The sequence below is a fragment of the Phyllostomus hastatus genome, unplaced genomic scaffold (assembly GCF_019186645.2).
Source record: "Phyllostomus hastatus isolate PE091 unplaced genomic scaffold, TTU_PhHast_1.1 phas_scaffold_182, whole genome shotgun sequence".
NCBI classification, from domain to species: Eukaryota; Metazoa; Chordata; class Mammalia; order Chiroptera; family Phyllostomidae; genus Phyllostomus; species Phyllostomus hastatus.
Genome location: NW_025334013.1, coordinates 9,448,181 through 9,470,279, shown reverse-complemented (window position 1 = coordinate 9,470,279; position 22,099 = coordinate 9,448,181). Strand labels below are relative to the sequence as shown.

Here is a 22,099-nt window from a genome sequence, read left to right as displayed (position 1 = left end):
CTGATGGTTTTTTGTTTTTAAATTTTTTGTCGTCCTTCTTTTGGTTGTGGGAGGAGGCACAGTGTATCTACCTATGCCTCCATCTTGGCCGGAAGTAAATCAGTGTTCCTCATACTGGGATTCCATGAGTGTATTTCCAGAAGTTTCTTCATTATTCCTGTTTCAGGAACACAGATCTAGTGATTTCTAGAGTGAGGGTGACTCAAGTCTGCTTAATGGTGCCCTCCCAATTTGAGAGGGGACTTGGGTTCTGATCCAGCTGGGTATCCCAAGAGATATCCCAGAATCCATTTTACCCCAGAGTGGTGGACTGGCACCTCAAGCTTCCTTTGGTTTTCTGTGCAAGCAATGAGGACTGAAGCCCTTAGTTTCTGTATCTCTGGCATTGCCTTTTTTTTAGACCACATGCTGTCCCGCTGGGTTCAAGATTCTCATCTACACACCAGATTGCTTCTTTGGAAGGTGGATTTTGCTGGACTCTGCTGTCTGGCCTGGGGACAGTGACAGTAGAAAGTACAGGAGCTTGAGAACCAGATAAGCCAGAGTTCAAATTCTACCCTGCCTCCTCTCCCCTAAGGTGTGTGGCCTTGGGAAAATGTCTGATACTTCTCTGTGTCTGTTTCCCCATCTGAAAAATGGAGCTAGTAACAAGTCACAGAGTAGTTGTTATAGTTAATGGGGGCTTCCCTCCTTCAGTAAACATCCAAGAGCATCCATTTCCAATTCCCACAGTCCACCCCTGCGCTCTTTGGGACCCCAGAGGTACAAAAGAGTTTATTCCTGGCCGAACTTCCATCATGGTCTCAAGCCAGTTGCCCCAGGCACTGAGAATGGGGGTGGGTGCAGACCTGGGGTAGGCTCTAACCACCAAAGGAAGAAGGACGCGGAAGCACGACTTTCCTTCACTCCAGGGGGCGGGTTCCTCGGGGTGAACCTCAGCCTGGGACCACGCCCTTTCCCAAAAGGGCAACGCCCCCAGGCCGCCAGCGCGGGCCGCTGAGCTGACGTGTGCGCGCGCAGGCGCGCACGCGTTTCCTCCACGCCGGGCCCCGGCGCATGCGTGTTCCGTGCTATCTTCTCCAGGCCAGAGCTGCCCCGGCGGCGGCATTTGAGTCGAGGAAGATGGCGGCTCCTGGCGGTTTACAGTCCGGCCAGCTGTGAGGAGCCCCGAGTGCGGCAAGCGCTGCCTGAGGCGGAACGCCTCTGCACTGGCCCTGTCCCGGCTCCCTCACCGCTGTCGTCAGCGGGGCTAACCCGAGAGCGTGGCGCGGGCTGGGCCAGGTGAGGTCTCTCCCCATCCCAGGGCCGCGGCGGGCAGCTGGAGCCTCCTGCCCTTTATGCGCCGGGCCCGCAGCGGGCAGTGGGCGCTCCGGGTTCCACGCAGGCCCTGCACCCCCGCGCGGTGGTCGGTGCCGGCTGGTCTGGAGACCTTGCCGTCGTAATTCTCGGCCTCCCTAGGTTAAGCGAGGAGGAGGAGGAGAGACCCTCTCCAGCCAGCCATTGGGATGGGAGTGAACCCAGCCCCTCTCCTCAAGCAGGGCGGTTCTTATCCCCCCAGCGGGCCGAGAATGGGTGTGTGACGTGGGCAAGGATGGCTGTAGGGATGTCAGGTAATCTTTCCCCGCCCGCGAATGTTTAGCGTCTTGAGAGAGAAGCCGGAGGCCGGTGCCCTGCAAAATTGGGGCTGCGGCGAGGGGCCAGCCTCTCTGAAGCTGCAGCTGCAAAGGGAAGATTTTGGAATTGACCTAAAAAATAAAACACAAGCAGCCTTTCCTACCCCTTAGCTTTTTGAGTGTTCCGCCAGGGAAGTGGGAACCATGGATCTCTTTGGTTGAGACAGCAATCCACGTTGAGCCTGTACAAGCCTTCTGGTGAGAATTGTTTGTGTAAACGCAACGGTGAGAGGGTGGGAATGAATTTGTAAACGAAGAGAAAAAAAAAAAGATCTTGATAGTCTTTGCAGAGTAACTTCGGTGCTAATGAAGTCCTCGTTCGTTTGGAACCTTTGAGTTGTTAAGATTCGAAAGAGCCAGCTGCTTTGGGTCTGTACAGTCGCCCGAATTTTATTAGGAAAGTAAAAGCTTCGTTTCTTAATTGCCAAGCTTTTGGACCTCTGAATGCTAGGATTCTGATTGCTGTGGATGAAGGTTCAGACACACGACCAGCTCTCACTTGCGGGCAGGGACGTTGTTGTACGATGCTCGTTCTGTTTTGAGAATAACTTTTTTGTTCAGATGCTGATTTAGGGGCTGATTCAGTTTCTGTAACTAGGAAAGTCGGTTTGAAGTCCCGCGTTTTTTTTTTTGTTTTTTTTTTTCCCCCTTAGGAATTGCTGGCTTCAGTTGGAGTTGTGCTGTGGGGAATTGAGGAGGTGATGGCTTTGGATTGGACACTTCAAATACCTTTTGTAAAGTTAAATTTGTTTTGCAGTGCTTAAGAATGATGACGTCATGTGGGCTTGACGGGTACAGGGAAAATTGGGAGGAAATGCCATCATTACATTTGAACATTGAAAATTCACTCTGTAGCTTTTACAGTGAAGAGGGATGCTCTGTGTTGAATCCTAACTTTGCGCATATTCATGTGTGTCATTTGATTGGACGTCCTTTCATTTATATGTTGTCATTCTATACCCTGTAATTGTTTGCTTTTCACAAGCCCAGTATAAATGGGTTATTTACTCTACATTGACCCACGGATGTTTTGTGTATTTCAAAAATCTTTTAATTGCTAACATGACAAGTGTTTAATATCAGCTTATATTTTTACCATTTTACCTTTTCTTAAAACCATCTCCATAGAGATTTGTAGGGTTTTTTTTTTTTTTTTTTTTAGTGCCTTTGCTAAGGGTATAAACTTGAACCAACAACTTCTCCGTTGTGGAAAATTGGAGAGCCACTGTGTCTTTCAATTTGCTAATAATAAAGAGTCACAAAATTAATGCAGTGAAACATCCTGGTGGTTCAACATCATGCTTCTTGGCATAATGTGTGGCGTTGTTGTGCTAAATCATCATCAGGTATTGATGCGACTTCATGGTGCCCATGACATCATTCACTCTCCAGCATTTTGCCTTTTGCAGTTCCTTACCTTCTCAGGGTCTTTACAAAAAGAACAGGGTCAGGAAAAACAGCTTAGGATGCTTCTCAATGTCTGATTTCTAGAAGAGAAACTTTATTTAACACTGCCTTATGTAGTTAAAAATCATTCTGTAACATTCAGAGCTGTGTGAGTCCTACCTATTATGAAGAGCAGGCACAGAAGAGACGAGCAAAACCTCTGGGTTTTACAAGAATATTGAGGGCCCAAGGAGATGTTATCACAATGATGAACAAGTATGTGATTATCTTTGTGATATCAGGTTTGTTTAGGTCTGTGAATTAACAATTCTTTTTCAAAAAATTTAATTTATTTTTGGAGAGTGGGGAGGGAGGAAGGAGAGGGAGAGAAACATCGATGTGTGAGGGAGACAGCAATCCATCGCCTCTCACACACCCCAAACCAGGGACCAGACCTGCAACCCAGGCATGTGCCTCAAACCAGGCTACCCTCTGGGTTTGCAAAACAATGCCCCACCCACTGAGCCACACCATTCAGGGCTAACAACTCTTTATAAAACTGAAAGCCATTTTAATGCCCTTCCCTCTTCATAAGATCCTCTTGTGCATCAAAGGAGGTAATATTTGTAAAACTACTTTGTAAAATAAAGGGTAAATGTAAGATTGATCTTCAATAAATCACTGTTATGAAAACATCTATCTAGAGCCCTCTTTGTGTTGGGCACTTTGGAAAGTAGGTACTAATGATTCTAGGACAAGACAGCTTTTGGTCTCAAGTTGCCTACAGTCTGGGTGGGGAGTCAGACAAGGAAACCAGTTAAGTACTATATGTTGTAGTGTAAGAAGGGCCTGAATCCAACCAACCAGGGGTTCTCAGTGCCAGGATAGCTTCTTCAACCTTTCCTATCCTGCAGAAAAATCTGCCTTTTGTGAGTGAGTTGCTTTTTATAAAAACTTCTTAAAAATTCTGTCATGAGTTATTTTCTCCTTTTATTCATTCACTGTCAAGACACTTCCCACACAGTATGCCCCAGTTATGGTTCCTGCATTCTCAAAAATCGGCAAGAGTCTTGGGAGAACCTTTTTGAGAATGAGTCATAGGCACTGGCAACTAACACAAACATTCAGCTGCAATTAAAATATCTCAGGTTACTGAGTGGTGCTAACTTAGAGTGATGATGCTTTTGTTTTTGTTTTGTCTTATGTTTTTTAAAAAGATTATACTTATTTATTTATTTATTTATTTTTTAAAGATGTATTTATTTACTTTTAGAGAGAGAAGGGAGGGAGGGAGGGAGGGAGAGAGAGAGAGAGGGAAAGAAACAAACATCAATGTGCAGTTGCTGGGGGCCATGGCCTGCAACCCAGGCATGGTCCCTGACTGGGAATTGAACCTGCGATACTTTGGTTCGCAGCCTGCGCTCAATCCATTGAACTACACCAGTCAGATTACTTATTTATTTTTAAAGGGGAGTGGAGGGAGAAAGAGGGAGAGAAACATTGATTGGTTGCCTCTCTCATGCCCCCAACTGGGAACTGAACCTGCAGCCCAGGCATATGCCCTGACCAGCAAGGGAACCAGCAACCCTTTGGTTTGTGGGACGATGCCCAATCCACTGAGCCACACCAGTCAAGGCAGCACTGTGTGATTTTAACTTGACCACGTTTTGTTAATAAATGTTTAGATGCCACTCAGAATGTTGACCGTAAGTGGTGATTAGTACTGTCTCTTTTTTCCCAATAATAAATAAAATGAGAAAGTCTTTTTCCTTTTTTGGTAAAACTGACGGTTAAGCCAAAACTATAGTAAACTACTTTATAGAATCTGTTTATGTGAATTGAGATCATTTAGTATTGCTGATAATGAACTTATTATGGCCCAAGTTCCTCATCTGAGCTCAGTAGTAGTTTTATAACTAATTTTCATGTTGTTGCCTATGTTGCTAAAGTTATAAGAGTTTTTGGATTGAATGGAATCTTTAAGGATGCAATATTGGTTGAACATGTACAATCTGTGTCTTACCTGAAAATGAATGCTTCAAGGTTGTGGTTGACAGAAAAGTGAAGATGATGTGTTCATTTTCTATAGTATATGTTGTTAACGTGTAGAAGGATGTGATCTACAGAAAAATTGCCCAGTATATGCTCATGAAACATCCTATTTTTAAAATTGTTTTTAATGATGTTTTTCTCAATGTCTTTTAAAATTTTAACTATAGTATAATTTTGCCTTTCCTTACTCATGCATCTATTGGAAAACACATTTCCCTTGAATTCTGGTGTTCCTGTTTTAAATTTCTATCTTTTAATTTATAAAGTTTCCTCCCAAGTTTTTATTTATTTATTTTTCCAGTGTTGCTGGTCTGTATTTTGCTTCAAAGGTGGAAGAGTCTTGTGGTGCTTTGATGCCTGTTTATTTACGTAAGTCCAATAAATGTGTAGATATTATACAAAGCAATAGTTAATTGAAAATGTTTATTACTCTGGCCCTGGCCAGGTGCTCAGTTGGTTAGAGTGTTGTCCCAATACACCAGCGTTGTGGATTTGATACCTGGTCAGGGCACATACAAGAATCAACCAATAAATGCATAACTAAGTGAAACAAATAGATGTGTCTGTCTTTTTCTCAAATCAATAAGTAAAAATAAAAATAATTTTTAAAATATTTACTTTTAGGGAGAGAGGAAGGGAGGAAAAAAGAGGGAGAGACACATCAATGGATGGTTGCCTATCATGTGTGCCCCCACCCCTGTCCTGCAACCCAGACAGGTGCCCTGACTGGGAATTGAACTGGTGACTCTTTGATTTGCAGGCTGGCACTGAATCTACTGAGCCATACCAGCCAGGGCTAAAAAAAAAAAAAAAAAAAATTATTATTCTGGACAGTAACTTACTTTCTGTTTTTTGGTAACATAATAGATTTGAGGTAGTTCATTTAATTCTATAAAGGCAAACCAGTTTTAGTTTTAGTTTTAGCTAATAATATTCCCTTAGAATATTTAATATTTAGGATACTTTTTATTTCAACTACCTTAAGGAACCCACTAATATGGCACACATACTTGTGGGGGGCTCCGCCCACAGAGCTCCCACCCCACCCCTGCTTGCCACGGATGAGAATAAATCTCCCAAGACATGATCTGCTTGGGGAGGAAAGGTGGCTGATCTCTCAAAGGAGAAGGGCCAGGAGCCTTTTCCTCAGTGGGCTTTTATTGGGTTCAATTTACACAGTAATACAGGTAAAGCTCATCAGTCATTGTCATCAATAGATAATATACAAAGAACTACGAGGGCTTATTCTGAGTCAGGGTTAGTTTAGTTAGCTAAAGGGCTATAAAACTTTGGGAAACACAGTCATTTCCTGCTCAGACCCTTATCAGAAACTTGAGAGCATTCTTAGCAAAGCAGTTTTCACAGGATTTTTTATATTCTTTCTTAGGCCTGATCGCCCCAGGGAACCTGCCCTTTCCAGCACAGGGCTGCACCACCCTCTGTCATTGTTTCAGGCTTAAGTCAGGCAGGGGAAGTAAGGCAGCCAAGAGATTAGGAGACTTCTTGCAGACGGAATGAGGACTCAGGCTATGTCAAAGCTGAGGGGTGAGTGTCCATCACCCCCTTTTTCTATAGCCCCCAAGTCCTTCCCTGGGGGCCTTTATGTGACCATGCCTGTCTTAGGTCGTCCCTCTCTTGAGGAATCTCCCATCCAAGTACTAACCAGGCCCGACCCTGCTTAGCTTCTGAGATCAGACGAGATTGGGCACGTTCAGGGTGGTATGGCCGTAGACCCCTTGAGGAATCTTACCCGTCATTGGCTAACAGATCAGGCTCGGGGCCAAGCAGGGTGAAGTAAAGGGGTAGAGGCAGTGCCCTTGCCAGGGAGATAAGCTTTGTCTCCTTAGTGGCCCATGGTCTCAAGGTCTCTCACTCAGCCTTAGCCCTGGGGGGTTACAGCTTCTGAAACCAAGCAGGGCGGTTCCCAACACATACTCCTCCAAATTTGTGTTTCCTTTATTTTTTTCATTTTAAATGTTTAATTTGCATTGTGATTTGGAGAACAAGGAATTTTTTTCCAGAATGAACCTCTTGGCTCATTGAAGAGAGATTGATGTTAATTATTAATTCATCAGTGTACTTTTACTAAATGTTGTCAGATGGAAGTCAAAGGAAAATGGAATTTGTCCTTTTATTTCAGTATTTCTTCTTCAAGCTTTTTTTTTTTCTTTCTTTTTCTAGTAGTCTTGCTGTCTGTTGCCAGAAAGCAACATTGTCTTGTCTTGGGATTGAGCAGTATTGTGTTTGCAGGGCTGCCTTCTTAGTTTTGCTTTGAGCTGTTTAATAAAATCTTTGTAAATAGACTCTTTGGTCTACTCAAGATCAAGCAAGCTGCTTTCTTCGTTATGAATGAATCTAAAGTTTTATATTCCTGCTCTTGCTGGCCTGCTCAGCTGGTTAGATTAAATTGTCCTGCTACTCCAGGGATGCAGGTTTGATCCCCGGCAAGGGCACGTGTAAGAATCAACCAATAAGTGCACAAAATAAGTGGAACAACAAATCAATGGGTTTTTTAAAATTTATTTTTTTTTTTATTTCAATGTGTTTTTTTAGCTCTCAAATCAATAAAATTTTAAATGGGTTCTTCAAATTTTGATTTGTCTGTCTTCCTTATCTCTCCCCTTTTTCTTAGTAAATGCAGTTTTTTTCCAAAAGTATGTGTGTTTCATAAATCATAATGGAATTTGGGAACACAATTTTCCATGGAGCTGCATGACGACTGGTGGGTTAGAATTTCACATCTTACTTAATTTAAAAGCAACTGAATAGTAATGAAATCTTGGAAGACATTACGCTAGGTGAAATAAGCCAGACACAAAAGAGCAAATATTGTAGGACTACACTTGGTGACGTGTGTGGAGTAGTCCGGTTCCCAGAAAGAGAGAGTGGAGTGCTACGCGCCAGGGGCTGGGAGGGACTGGAGTCCGTGTTTAATGGGTCTGGCGTTTCAGTTCAGGACGATGACCGAGTTCTGGAGTTGGTTGTTAGTGATGGCTACACAACTGCGTGAATGTGCTTAATGCCACTGAACTGCATATGCAAACAGTGATTAAAATGGCAAATTTTGTGTATATTTTACCACAATTTTTAGTAAGTATAACTTAAAAATGTACATATTCTCTGTGAGCTGGCTCAATGACCATTTATTTTAATGTAGTAATTAAGGTAGGCTTTGGCCCTAAGTAGACTTAGGCTTGTACCCTAGTTTAGCTACTTTCCTTGGTTATGGTCCTTAGCTTCTCTAAGGTTCAGGTTTTTATTTTTTTAAAGATTTTATGTATTTATTTTTAGAGAGGGGGAAGGGAGGGAGGATGAGAGGGAAAGGAATGTTGACTTGCAAGAGGTTGCCTTTTGCACGTCCCCAGCTGGGGACCCAGCCGGGGACCCAGCCTGCAACCCAGCCATATGCCCTGACTGGGAATTGAACCTGCAACCTTCGGGTTCGCAGGCTGGCACTCAGTCCCCCAAGCCCCACCAGCTAGGGCTAAGTTTCAGTTTTTTAATCTATAAAATAAGGATAATGGTGTCTATATTGCAGAAAAATTAAATGTGGGAGTTCATGTGAACTTCTTAGCACATTGCTTACCCCATAGTAAACATTCAAATCTTAAATATTATTATATTGTTTTATGGAACATTAAAACTGGGACAAGGGGGACTTATGTCCTAGCTTCTCTATGGTGCAGTCCCCGTAGCACGCCTGTCCCGCGTCAGGAGTACCTGTTACCTTTTCTCCCCGTGCTCCTCTCTCTGCCCTTGATTGGAGAGTTGGGCTTGCCTGTGGCTTCCTTTGACATCACGGCTCTGATGTTCCTTAAATCCGTCTAATGTGATCTTTTATGCTCCTTGGTTTTCCAGGGATGTTAGTAGAGCATATCTTCTAATTTGGCTGCACGAGTATTCACAGCTGAGTCCATTATTTCATCTCTCTTCCCTTAAGGTTAAAAACCTACATCAACAAAGTCTACTTCTTAATATTCCCATTTCTGTAGCTAGAATAATTTTATTCTGGTCTGATAGACCACAAAACCGGGAATCAGTTTTTATACTTTTTCATCTCTGTATCCTGCCATGTAGTTCTGTATTGTCTTCCTCAGTATCCCCCATGTTTCCCTGTTCCTTACTATATTTGCTGCCATGACTCTAGACCAGGCTTATGAGCTGAAGGCAGATGAAATTAGTGTTATACTTCTTAGCTGGTCTTTTTTTCCCTGTGCTCTGCCATTTGCTAGTTATGTGTGATCTCAGTCTCCATCTTCAGAATGGGAATTACGATTCTTATCTCATGACATATGTGTAAAATACTTAACTAAAGGCCTAACATATGGTAACACTCAGTTAACAGTAGTTAGTTATTTCAGATTGAGGTGACAGTTTATGACAGACCAGTCTTAAAGGACTGTTATCTGAATGGTTTCTCCACTGATTAAGAACTTACGGGAACTGATTATTGCCTATCTCCCCTGCTTATCTTGGAAGGTTTCCATATGGCTCTCATTGTACATTTCCAGCCCTATTTTCCATGATACTCATCATTAAGTCTGTTCCAGCCAGGATAGTCTCACTGCCTCTCATATGTATCATGCTCACTTGCACAACCGGAGTGTTTATCTTCCTAGGTAGGAGGCAATTTTTTCATGTAACCACTCTATCTAGTTCTGTAGAGTATTCCTGTATACTCTATCATTTAACCACTGTTGCCTTTGTATAATTAGGTTAAAGTTTATATCCTAGAAGAAAAGTATTGTGCTAATTAATTCCTGCCAAATAACTTAAAAATGATACATTATGCAGTATAGTTCATATGTAATATTTTAGTGCCTTATAGGCACATTTAGTGCTTCTATACTAGGCACTGAAACATTCATTCAGCATGTATAGGAGATCCTCGACATTTTGTCCAATGTCATTTCCTTGTATTGTTGTATGAGATGCCGTAAGAGCTTTTGTTTATCCTTATGGTAAGATTGGTTTTGTTATGTTTTGCTTAAGGTCACAGGACCTATCGAGGACATTAAGTGAGGACTTACTGTGCTTTTGATTCTTACAGGTTGATGTTCCTCATGAGTTTTCTGAAATATTACCTGATCCCAACTGTTGAATTTTTCTTGCCTTTTTGTTTCACTGGGCCATTCATTCAACAAACATTTATTGAATGCTGTCACTGTGTGCTAGTCATGCATGGGTTAAGGTGTTAGGGATACAGTGGACAAAAACAGGCAAGGTCTCTGATTTCCTGGGTCTTAGTTTGAGATTAGAGAAGGCAGTTAATGAATGAACAACATTTCAGATAGTAAGTACTACAAAGAAAATGAAACAGGGTGTGATAATGACGTGGGGCCAGAAGGGGAGACTAATTGCAGTCATGCACAGTTTAACAATGGGAGTACGTTCTGAGAAGCGCTTCTTTAGGTGATTTTGTTGTGTGAACCTTGTAGAGTATGCTCACACAGAGCTGGGCGTGGTATAGCCTACTGGACACCGAGACTCTCTGGTGTACTGTTGAGTCGTACATGCGGTCTGTCCTTGACAGAAAGGTCATTTTGCAGCACATGACTGTGATTGAGGTTACTGGTTCAGAGAAGGCCTCAGTGCAAAGGCGATGTTCAGGGCGAGCGACACAAGGCAGGTTGTGTAATGCTCTTTCGGGGACAGAAGGACTAGCAAGTGCAGAGGACTGAAAAGTAGGAACCAGGATTCATTCAGATTTCCAAAGTGCATTTGGTTGTTATTTAGATTTTGCTTCTTAATCTAACAGGTCTCCTCCCCCTTTTTTTCTTTCCCTCAATGGCATTGACTTTTTGAAGAGACCAATCTGGTTCTCTGGTAGACTATTTGACATTCATGATTTGTCTCAGTGCTTATTTAACTCCTTCCTTTATCCCCTTTTAAGTAAGACAAGACTACAGGCTTGATTGTATTCAGATTTGCAATCCTTTGTGACACTGTGGACTCATATCATTTGATGTCACCTTTTTCCATTAATTTGATGATTTGGTTGACGTGGAAGTCCTAGATCTCTCCACTTTAAAGGTTTCCCTTTACAGTGATCAAATAGTTTGTGGGGTGGCAGTGTGACACAATGTGATTACTCTTATTTCTCAACCATATTTCACCCGTTGTTTTTGCATCCATTAATGATCCTTTCCTGAAACAGTTGTTTCATTGGAAGTTGCAAAAGAATGGTGATGGTGTTAATCTTTCCACGTTTATTAGCTGGCAAGATATTATCAGTTGAGAATGAGCTATTAACAGTCTAATTCTGCTTTTCTTTGTTTTTTTCTTAAGATTTTATTTTTAGAGAGGGGGAAGGGAGGGAGAAAGCAAGGGAGAGAAACTTCGACTGTTGCTTCTCCCCCGACTGGGGACCAAACCTGCAACCTAGGCATGTGCCCTTCCCTTATCATGGGTCCAACCTGTGACTTTTCTCTTTGTGGAATGACGCCCAACCAACTGAGCCACACTGGTCAGGGCTAATTCTTCTTTTCATTGTCAGTTTTCTTAGTAAAGAATTGATCTCTGCAGTGGTGGCAAATAAGTTTCTTTGCTATTTTCTGTATCCCTATAGGCACATGAATTTTATTCATTCATTCATTCATTCATTCATTCATTTCACATAGTTCCAGCCATTAGTATTTTTTGACACTGACCTTTGGCCAGTATCTTCAAGCTGGTGATATGTCCTTTTGACATGCCCCCATTGGTGTTTGGGTTGTTTTCTGTCACAACAAGATTATCTCATGATAACCTTGTAATCCCCCCATCCTTGACCTGAAATCAGTCATTTTTCTAGGAAGACCTGATTGCTTTTTTTTGTAGGGAACCCATTAGAAACCAAGCTCATTGCTGCTAGGTCTTCATTATTTATAGGTCCTTTGAACGGGCAGAGCTAGAAAACATGTTTTTTTTTTTTAGAAATCAGAACTTGAGCCCTGGCAGGTGTGGCTCAGTGGACTGAGCGCCGGCCTGTGAACCAAAGGGTGGCTGGTTCAATTCCCAGTCTGGGCACATTCCTGGGTTGCAGGCCAGGTTCCCAGTAGGGGGCACGTGAGAGCCAACCACACACTGATGTTTTTTCCGCCCTGTCTCCTTCCCTTTCCCTCTCTCTAAAAGAAATAATAATAATAATTAAATAAAAACCCCACAAAACTTTACACGGATATTTCCAGTTTAATTTTAACATATTACTGGTTTTTGCTTTAGATTTTATATGTTTCTCCTTTCTTAAACTGAAAATCTTGATTTTTAGTACTGTTCACATCTATTTGCTTTATCTTACAGTATATATAAGAAGTTTAAAAAATATAGTTACCTGTATTACTACTAACAAAATTACTGAAGCAAATTTAAGATTTCTGTGTGATTTTTAAAAATGATTTAGTTTTAGAGAGGGGGGAAGGGAAGAAGAAAGAGAGGGAGAGAAAAATCGATAGGTTGCCTCTCACTAGCCCCCTATTAGGGACCTGGCCCTGACTGGGAATTGAACCAGCGACCTTTTGGTTTATAGGCCAGTGCTCAACCCACTGAGGCACACCAGCCAGGGCTATGATTCATTTTATGCTCAGGGTGTTCTGTCTGCCAGGATCCAGTCAAAAAATGGAAAACACACTAGATATTTCAAATAGAGAAGATTTAATGTGGGGAATTGGTTACATGTGTGTTGTAAGACTGAGAGCAGGAAAGAGTAGGATAGGGTAGCTTAGAGATTAATAACTGTAGGATGAAACTGTTGTCTCAAAAGTTGGAACAAAAAGGATAGATGTTATTCCCTGAACTTTTAAAGGATATGAAGGCGGGATCACCACCTTAAGCACTGTCTCCACTTTCAGAGCTGGGGCCATGAGGAGGGATCGCCAAGAACCACATGGCTGGTGCTTGAGCCATCCTCCTCCTCCTAGTTTTTATGTTTCTGGTTTATCCTTTCAGTGTTTCTTTTTGCAAAAATAAGCAAATATCTACATATATTTTTCTCCTTTTGAACAAAATAAACAAATTTTGTTTATTTTTAGAGAGAGGGGAAGGGAGTGAGGAAGAGAAACGTGTGAGAGAAACATCATCAATCAGTTGCCTCCCACACTCCCCCATACTGGGGTCCTTGCCTGCAACCCAGGCATGTGCCCTGACCAGGAGTCGAACCTGCTTCACAGGCGGTCACAGGTTTTCTTTCAGTCCACTGAGCCACACTAGCCAGGCCTACTTTTCTCCTTTTTTATATGAAAGGTTGCCATGTTATTTACAGTGTTCACCACCTCTCTGTTCACATAATGTATCTTGGAGATCATGCCATATTGGAACAGAAGCAATCCTTAATCATTTATTTTTGTAGGTTTGTTTTGTGGATGTGCTAGATGTGTTCAGCTAGTCACTTTTTTCTTTTTTAAATCCTCCCCACACCAAGGACATTTTTTCATTGCTTTTTAGAGAGAGGAATGGAGAGAGAGAAACATCATTGGTTGCCTCCCTTACACGCCTGGACCAGGGATTGCACAGACCTGGGATTGCACGGACCAGGGCTAGTACTCTCCCAGAAATGAACCTGCAACCTAGGTGTGTAGTGTCCTGGTCGGGAATAGAACCTGTGACCATTTGGTTACGGGAGAATGCGCCAACTGAGCCACACCAGCCAGGGCTGGTCACTTTTTGATGGACATCAGTAAATAATGCTTTACTGTTGATCTTTCAAAAATAGATTTGGGTGTCATACGGTAGAAGGAGCAGTAGGCTGAAAGACAAAGATAGAGAGGTTCTATTTTGCCACTAATTAGCTTCATGACCTTAAGGAAGTGAGTTAAGTTTTCTGACCTCAGTTTCCTCATTAATAAAATCAGGGTTCAATTGTTTCATAATATTAAAGACTTTTTGCTATAATATTTTATACTTTTCTGGAAGTTTTATTGGCTATATTTTAAATCTATTATTCAATGAAATATGTAAGGCATAGGAATACTATAAATGAGAACATAAGCTTAAGTTTTAGAAGTACTACTGAGGGTTTTCTGAACTTGTGTCTGCTGTGGTGCTTGTTAAAAAAAATGGAAGAGTCCTGGACCCATCCCTATCTTCAGAAACAATATCTAGGAAGTTTACCAACTAGGTGATTTTTTTTTTATGATCAAGTAAGCTTGCAAAACAAGATTTAATTCATGTGTATAGTCCACTTCTGTCCTTTTGGTGTCCTGGAGATAGGGAGTACCCAAGATATTATTTCTCATGCACTTCTTTGCTTTGACCACCACCAGAAAAAATATAAGTGGAAATGCTGACCTGAGAACCGAAAGGTTTCCAGTTCGATTCCCAGCCCGGGCTGCAGGCCAGGTCCCCATCTGGGGGGGTGTGAGAGGCAGCCGATCGGTGCATCTCGCGCACACTGGTGTTTCTCTTCCTCTCTTCCTCCTTCCCTTCCCCCTCGCTAAAACTGACTAAATAAAATCTTTTAAAAATATAAATAAAATTCGTACTGCTAATTTAAAAAACTTCCTTCCCAGCGATTTTTTTATCTTTCCCACATATAAGATTGATTATTTAATTTTACTATAATGTTTAACTTACTTAATTTTGAGGTATCGAGAGGAGCGATTCAAGAATGATACTTCATGTTTGTAGTTTCTTTAAAAAAAGAAATACGGTACACCTAAAAGTAATAATGTATGTCAATTGTAATTGAAAAAATAAAAAATAATGTTTTATATTTTATTTTACAAAAAATATTTTTGGGGCAATAAAATTGTTTAACATTTCAACTACTTGTATCAAGTTTGTTCTTTTGCCATATTTGCTTCGGATTTTTTTTTTTTAAAGGTTTTATTTATTTTCAGAGAGGGAAGGGAGGGAGATAGGGAGAGAGAGAGAAACATCAATGTGCGGTTGCTGGGGGTCATGGCCTGCAATCCAGGCATGTACCCTGACTAGGAATCGAACCTGCGACACTTTGGTTCACAGCCCGTGCTCAATCCACTGAGCTACGCCAGCCAGGGCTGCTTTGGATTTTTTAAAAGGGAATTATAAGACGCAGATAGCAGTTGAAATCCTATGTGCTCCCCCCTCTTTTTTTTAAGGTTCTTATTTATTTTATTTTTAGGGGAAGAGAGGGAGAAAGAGAAGCAGAGAAACATCAGTGTGCAGTTGCCTCTCGCGCACGCCCTACTGGGGACCTGGCCCACAACCCAGGCATGTGCCCTGACTGGAAATCGAACCGGCGACCTTTTGGTTCTTAGGCTGTCACTCAGCCCACTGAGCCACACCAGCCAGGGCCTATGTGTTCCCCTTCTGATCTCAATTGCCTTTATTTCTCTCTAAAATAATCAAAATGGATTTGGTGTTTACCATTCCCAGGCATGTTTGTATATTTTACTATGCTGTATATTCGTGTATTCATAACACTAGATAGTATTGTTACGTAGGTGTTTACTTAATATGACTGTCAGTTTTTAAAAAGTGAGCCATATTGTCCAAATTAGATTCTGTTTTATGAAGCCATTTTTGTGAATGTAAAATATGAGTTGGTGAAGCACATCTTTACTAACGTACACAACTTTTTTATTAATGAGTTCCCTTATTTTTAAAGTCTAACGTTAATGTGGCTAGCTTTAAGCTGGAAGTATGCATTTTATGAAATGTACATTTAATGAAATACACATTAATTTAATGGAATTATATTCATTTGTACTGCAACTAATTTTTAAATACCCACTGCTACTAAACCAGCAGAGGGGGCTAAGCAATGTAAAAAGCTGCCAGTGTCAATTCTGATGGAAAAACTTGAAAATTCGCTTCAGAATAGAAGTAGGATAAATAGAAAAGTCTTGGTGATTCTATCTTTGCATGTAATTGACTACATCTTGATTATTATAAATTTGATATCCCTACTGCAAGTGAATGTTAATAATAAAATTCTTCTGGAACATCTAAATCTTGAGTCTCCCCCCCACCCCCAATACATATGTATCATGTTACATTTCTTTCTAAATCAGATTCTGGTAGACAGCAAACATTTGATGCAGTTGTATTGTCTGGAATCTGAAAAATAATTTTTTCCTTCAATTCTTTAAGTTTACAGATAACTCCTTGTTCTGGCCACAACACTATAAATAGGAAGTAATAATGAAGATAATTATGCTAACCTGCTGTTTCAGTTAAGTAGGCTTTTCTTTATAAAATTAAAATACTTAGAAATGTAACTCTAGGCTTCCCTCAGGTACCATTGCATTTTATAAAAATGGATGTAAACAGAACTTGAGGCTAAGCTGATTTTAAAAGTTTCCTTTGTATTAGGCTTTTGATTTGGAATATTTCTTTAATTGGATTGTTCAAAGTGTTTTACTTTAACCATACTATGAGTCATTTCAGAGCAAAATAAGAGAGAAGAATTTTTTTTTCTCTTCTAGTGTAATATAAGCAGATGAGCATTAGTACAAATAAAATGCCTACATTTAGTTACTTTATTGGTAAATATAGTTTCTATAATTCTTTGTAAATGACTATAACTAGAAAATTGCTTTTGGACATTTAAAGAAAATAGTTCTTATTTATATACAGAGTGCTCTACTCAGAAGGCAGAAATGGGACTATTTCATATTTGCATGAAGTGACAGTAATAAGCTGTATTAAAATGCAACTAGAAATTTTAAAATCATTTGGAAATCAAGAAATGATATATTTTTCACATGATGAAAAACAGTTTCAGGAACTTGTAGAGATAACATCGTGGGATTAATTGTGGGATGATTACTTGACATTAGAAAGACACAGCATATACATACATATATATTATTGCTTTGTGTATGCCTTATATGTATAAAGACAACGAGGGTTATGCTTGTTGGAAACCCAGATCAAGTGAAACAGGTCTTGCAAGAGACTTTATCTCCCTTCAGACTTGTAGTATGTGGCACTACTTTCAATGGAAATGTCTTTGCTAGGCCTAGAACTCTTGGTATAAGTGACTGTAAAGTGCAAATTTTTCTTCGAATAATTGTTGCCTCCCTTTGTAATAATACAGGGCATACTATTTTGCTACCAGTTTGAAAAAAACTGAGTATGTTTACATGTTTTGTGCTGATTAAAAACATTAGTTCATCTAATTTGCTTAGAATATACAACAGCTTTCCTCAAAGGAAACTGATTAGTTAACACATGTTCTGGCATAAAATTGGTATATATGATAAAAACAGATTTACTTTCACTACTGGCTTGTTTAAAATGTTTTACTTTAACCATAAGTTCTGCAAGTGGAAATGTAAAGGAAAGTACAAAAACCATTTGAGTATTAATTGTATGCCTTACACTTCTCCAAGAGTATACATGTATTAAAGCATTTCATCTTCACAATACCTCCATGAGATTGGTACACCATTATTATTACCCACATCTTTTTTTTGCTTTAAGATTTTACTTATTTATTTATATTTTAAAAAATTATTTATTTATAAAGAGAGGAAGGGAGGGAAAAAGAGAGGGAAACATCAGTGTGTGGTTGCCTTTTAAGCACCCCGCACTGGGGATGTGGCCCACAGCCCAGGCAAGCGCCCTGACTGGGAATTGAACCAGCGACCTTTCAGGTCACAAGCCAGTGCTCAATGCACTGAGCCACACCTGCCAGGGCTCCAAGTTGATTTTTATTTCTTTCAGCACTTTAAAATGTCATTCCATTGTCTTCTGGCTTTCAGTTTCTGACAGTCATGCTCTGTCATTGGTTTTCAGCAATGTGATTATAATGTGCCTTGGTATGTTTTTGTCTTTGTGTTTTATCCTGCTTGGTTTATTCAGATTATTGGGTCTCTGGGTTTATAGTTTTCATCAAATTTGGAAAAATTCTCATGATTATTTTTTAAAATCTTTATCTGGCTCCTCTCCTCTTTCCACCAGGACTCTGATTAAATGTATGTTAGACCTGATATTGTCTCCATTGTTACTGAGTCTTTGTTAATTTTTTAAAATCTTTTTCTCTCTGTTTCATTCTGGATAGTTTATGTTGCATGTCTTAAATTTCAACTGATTCTTTTCTTCTGTATGCTCTAACCTGTTGTTAATTAGATACAGTGATATTTTCATTTCATGTATTTTTAATCTCTAAAAGTTCCTTATTTTCTTTTAAATGTCTTCCATTTCTCTGTAGTAGTTAACCTTTAAATCCCTGAGCATAATAATGGTGTGCTTCTTATCACTATTTTATATTATTTTTATTTATTGATCTTAGAGAGAGAAACATCAGTTTTTGTTGTTCCTCTTATTTATGCATTCATTGGTTGATTCTTGTATGTGCTCTGACTGGGGATCAAACCCACATCTTTGGTGTATGGGGATGACACTCTAATCAACTGAGCTGTGCGGCCAGCGCCACTTCTTACAGGTGTTTTAAAATCATTGTCTTCTAGTTCTGTCATTTCTTCCTGTTTGACTGAGGTTTGTTCCTGTTGATTGACTTTTTCTCTTAGTATGAGCTCCCCCCCCCCCCCTTTTTTTGGTCTCTTGGCACATCTAGTAATTTTTGGTTGGTTATTGGATGAGCTTCTGGCTTTCGTTGTCCTTCTTTAAAGAGTGTTTTGGCTTTGTTTTGGCACACAGTTAAGTTGCCTGCTGACCAGTTCTTCATCTTTTTGAGGTCTGTTTTTTTAAGTCTTACTAGGGTAGATTTAGTGTAGTCTTCATTTCAGGAACAATTCAGCCCTGTGCTAAGGGGTAAATTCTCTGGGGTCTCCACCGAAAATCCCAGGAGATTGACAAGAACGCACTTTCTACTCTTACTTGTGGAGTTTGGATTTCTTCCTGCTTGTGAGCTGTGGGGATTGATCTCAACTTTGAATTTCTCTGTCATTCTGTGCCTGACTTTGTGGAGTTTCAGTGTGTATTGCCCAGTACCTGGGGAAGACTCGAGGACACTGCGCATTTCTGGAGTTCGTTTTCGGTGTGGCTTCGTTTCTTTCTGGAATTTGTCTCCACCACTCAGAGAGGTTGTTGGGCATTTTTTAGTTCCCCCTCACTTCATTGAAATGCACAAATTACCTTCAGGCACAGAGCCCAGGCAATTAGTCTTTTGAACTGCAGAATGTTCCATAGTCTGGATTTGACTAATTGCTTCCTCTGGGAATTAGCTTATCTAGAAGAGTGATTAAATTAAAAATTTAGAGCATAGTGCACTTCATAGAGCACTTCATAGGCAGTGTTGTGTACTTCTCATTGTATCACTCAGGAGGCGTGCTTCCTGGTGGTCTTGTTTTTTAGCTGTGCTCAGATTGGCCTCTGGGTTCAGATGATATTAGCCTGATCTCTCCTTCAGAATGTTTTCCATTTGCCATTCATATAGTGGTTTTAACACCCTTTGTTGATTATAAATTATTAGGATTTGCAAAAATTATAGTTTTCATATTCTGTCATTCCTTCTTCATCTCAATGGATTCCTCACAAAGAACTTCCCACTTTAATTATTTGGTTACTCTGTTGGTTAGTATAGGAAAGACAGAAAAAGTACTTAATGCTTCCCCCTTTATTTATCAAGTTGTAGAGTAATCATGAAGTAGTCTCTTAGCAGTCCCTCCTGGTAACCAGTATAATTTTTTTTAGTTTATTGATTTTAGGAGGGGAGAGAGGAAGGAAAGGAGAGGGAGAGTGAAAGAGGGAGGGAGGGGGGAGAAGGAGACACATTTTTTTTTTTTAAAGATTTCATGTATTTTTAGAGAGAGGGGAAGGGGGGGAGAAAGAGAGGGAGAGAAACATCAGTGTGTGGTTGCCTCTCACATGCCCACTAATGGGGACCTGGCCTGTAACCCAGGCATGTGCCCTGACTGAGAATTGAACTGGCAACCCTTTTGTTCACAGGTCCTCACTCAGTCACTGAGCCACACCAGCCAGGGCATTGGTTGATTCTTTTATTCTTGTATGTACCCTGACCAGGGATCAAACCTGCAACTTTGATGTATTGTGATGACGCTCTAACCAACTGAACTACCCAGCCTGGGCTAACTAATGAATTTTCTTTAATTTTATTATAAACTTACAGTGTTTGAATTCATAGTAGTTTTGTGTATGTGTGTGGTTTTGGTGCTCAAATTGTTTCCTCTTATTTGTGGGAATGCCTTCAACTTGGGTCCTTATGTGTTTTGTTTTGTTTTTAAAATCCTCACCTGAGGATTAAAATCGATGTTTTTACTGATTTGAGAGAGAGAGAGAGAGAGAAACATGGATTGGTGGCCTTCTGTACATGCTCCAACCTGGTATCAAACTTGCCCTGACTGGGGATTGAACCTGCAGCCTTTTGGTGTACAGGAAGATGCTTCAACCAATTGAGCCACCCGCCTAGGGCTTCACTTATTTTTATAGAAATGGTACAAAATACTGCAGTTTCAAATTTCTGGTAATATTCCCTGGCTGGTGTGGCTCAGTAGGTTGAGTGCCGGCCTATGAACCAAAGGGTTGCCAGTTCGATTCCCAGTCAGGGCACATGCCTGGGTTTCAGGCCAGGTCCCCAGTAGGGGCGTGCAAAAGGCAACCACGCATTGATGTTTCTGTCCCTCTCTCCCTCCCTTCCCCCTTCTCTAAAAATAAATAAATAAAATATTTAAAAAATTCTGGTAATTTATTTTTTTACCAGACAAATGATAAGTATGCAAAATCAGTTTCCTTGAGATTACAGCAAATTTAAGGAAGGTCAGAGATGAAATTACTTTTCATGGTTACATCCTTTTAAATGTAGACTCTTACACTTGAATTAGGATGTTAAAGATTTTCAGCCTTCATACTGCCCACCTGAGAAGTAGAGAATGGTGTAACACACATGAAAGGGCAGTTGGCATTGACAGTTTTCACGTGCTCTTGGGTACCCTATCTTAAGGCATCTTGTTCGCCGTTTGTGCTGTTGCCTTTGTATAGACTTTATTGGAAACCAAGGCAATACGAAGTAAAATACGGCTTTCAATTAGCCAAGTTTATTAATGAACAGAATTGTGACTTGTGAAGTGGTGAAAAGTAGAAATTGCATGTGTGATTTCTCTAATGTTGGCTTAGGTCTTGTAAGCCACCTAACTCAACAGATATTTATACAACTCTTAAATAATAAAGGTACTGTACAAAATCAGTAGAAGGCCAGAGAAGTACCGAGCTGGCTGGAGAGCATGGGAGAATCTCACAGAAGAGATGACTCGGTTGGTTGGGCATCGCCTCCCGGTTAGATTCCCAGTCCGGGCATGTGCCTGGATGGCAGGTTTGGCCCCCCGTCAGGGTGCGTGTGAGAGGCAGCCGTTGATGTTGTTGTTCCTCTCTCTCCCTCTTTTCCCCCCTCTCTAAAAATAAGTAAATATTTTAAAGAAATAGGAATTTGCCATTCTGGCAAGCAAGAGAATATTTTAGGAAGATGGGGTAGCCAGTAAGAGCAAAGGCCAGAGATGAAAAAGTGCTTAGGGTGTTGCAGGAATAAGTAGAGCAAATGACTGCATGGAACTCTCTTAGAAAGAGACGTTAATCTTCTCATTCTTAAATCTCTGGCATGCTTTGGTAGCTATTGCCTGGTAATTTTATTTATTTCACCAAAGCATTTATATTGTTTATAGGAAGAGTTAAACCAAATAAGATATTTTCTAGGGACCAGAAGTATAACTTTCTTTACCTTCTGTCCAGGTGACATATCAAAGTTTCATCCATTAAATCTTTTCATCTATGCCATAAATGTTCTTTTTTGGAGGGAAAGATGTTTGATCTTCCTTAATAATAATAGCACTCTGCTTTCCTACTATATTGGAGAAATTAAATTTTTTTAACTTATAAATTATTTAACCTACGTCATTTTTAAGTGTAAGCAAAGCTCTCGAAGTATATGGTTAAATTTACTGAAGATGGCAAAGGAACCATTGCATTTTAATTTCATTTGCTTTCCCCTCCACATATGTGTTCATTATTCCAGAATCAGCCATGTTATCACTACTTTGGGGGGAGGGAGACAAAGTTCCACATATAAAAGGCATCCCTGAATCAATGGATCTTTTCTAAGGGAAAAATCT

The 22,099-nt window shown here is 40.4% G+C and overlaps 1 protein-coding gene across 2 annotated transcripts in view; it reads left to right on the top strand.

Annotated features, from left to right (window-relative positions):
* Positions 1 to 1,075: 1,075 nt before the first annotated feature.
* FBXO42 (F-box protein 42) overlaps positions 1,076 to 22,099 on the top strand; it is an 83,947-nt gene continuing 62,923 nt past the window's right edge. For both annotated transcript variants that reach the window (XR_006787960.1, XM_045858957.1), the window contains exon 1: positions 1,076 to 1,281. The gene's annotated coding sequence lies outside the window, so the exon portion shown is untranslated. The remainder of the gene's footprint in view (positions 1,282 to 22,099) is intronic.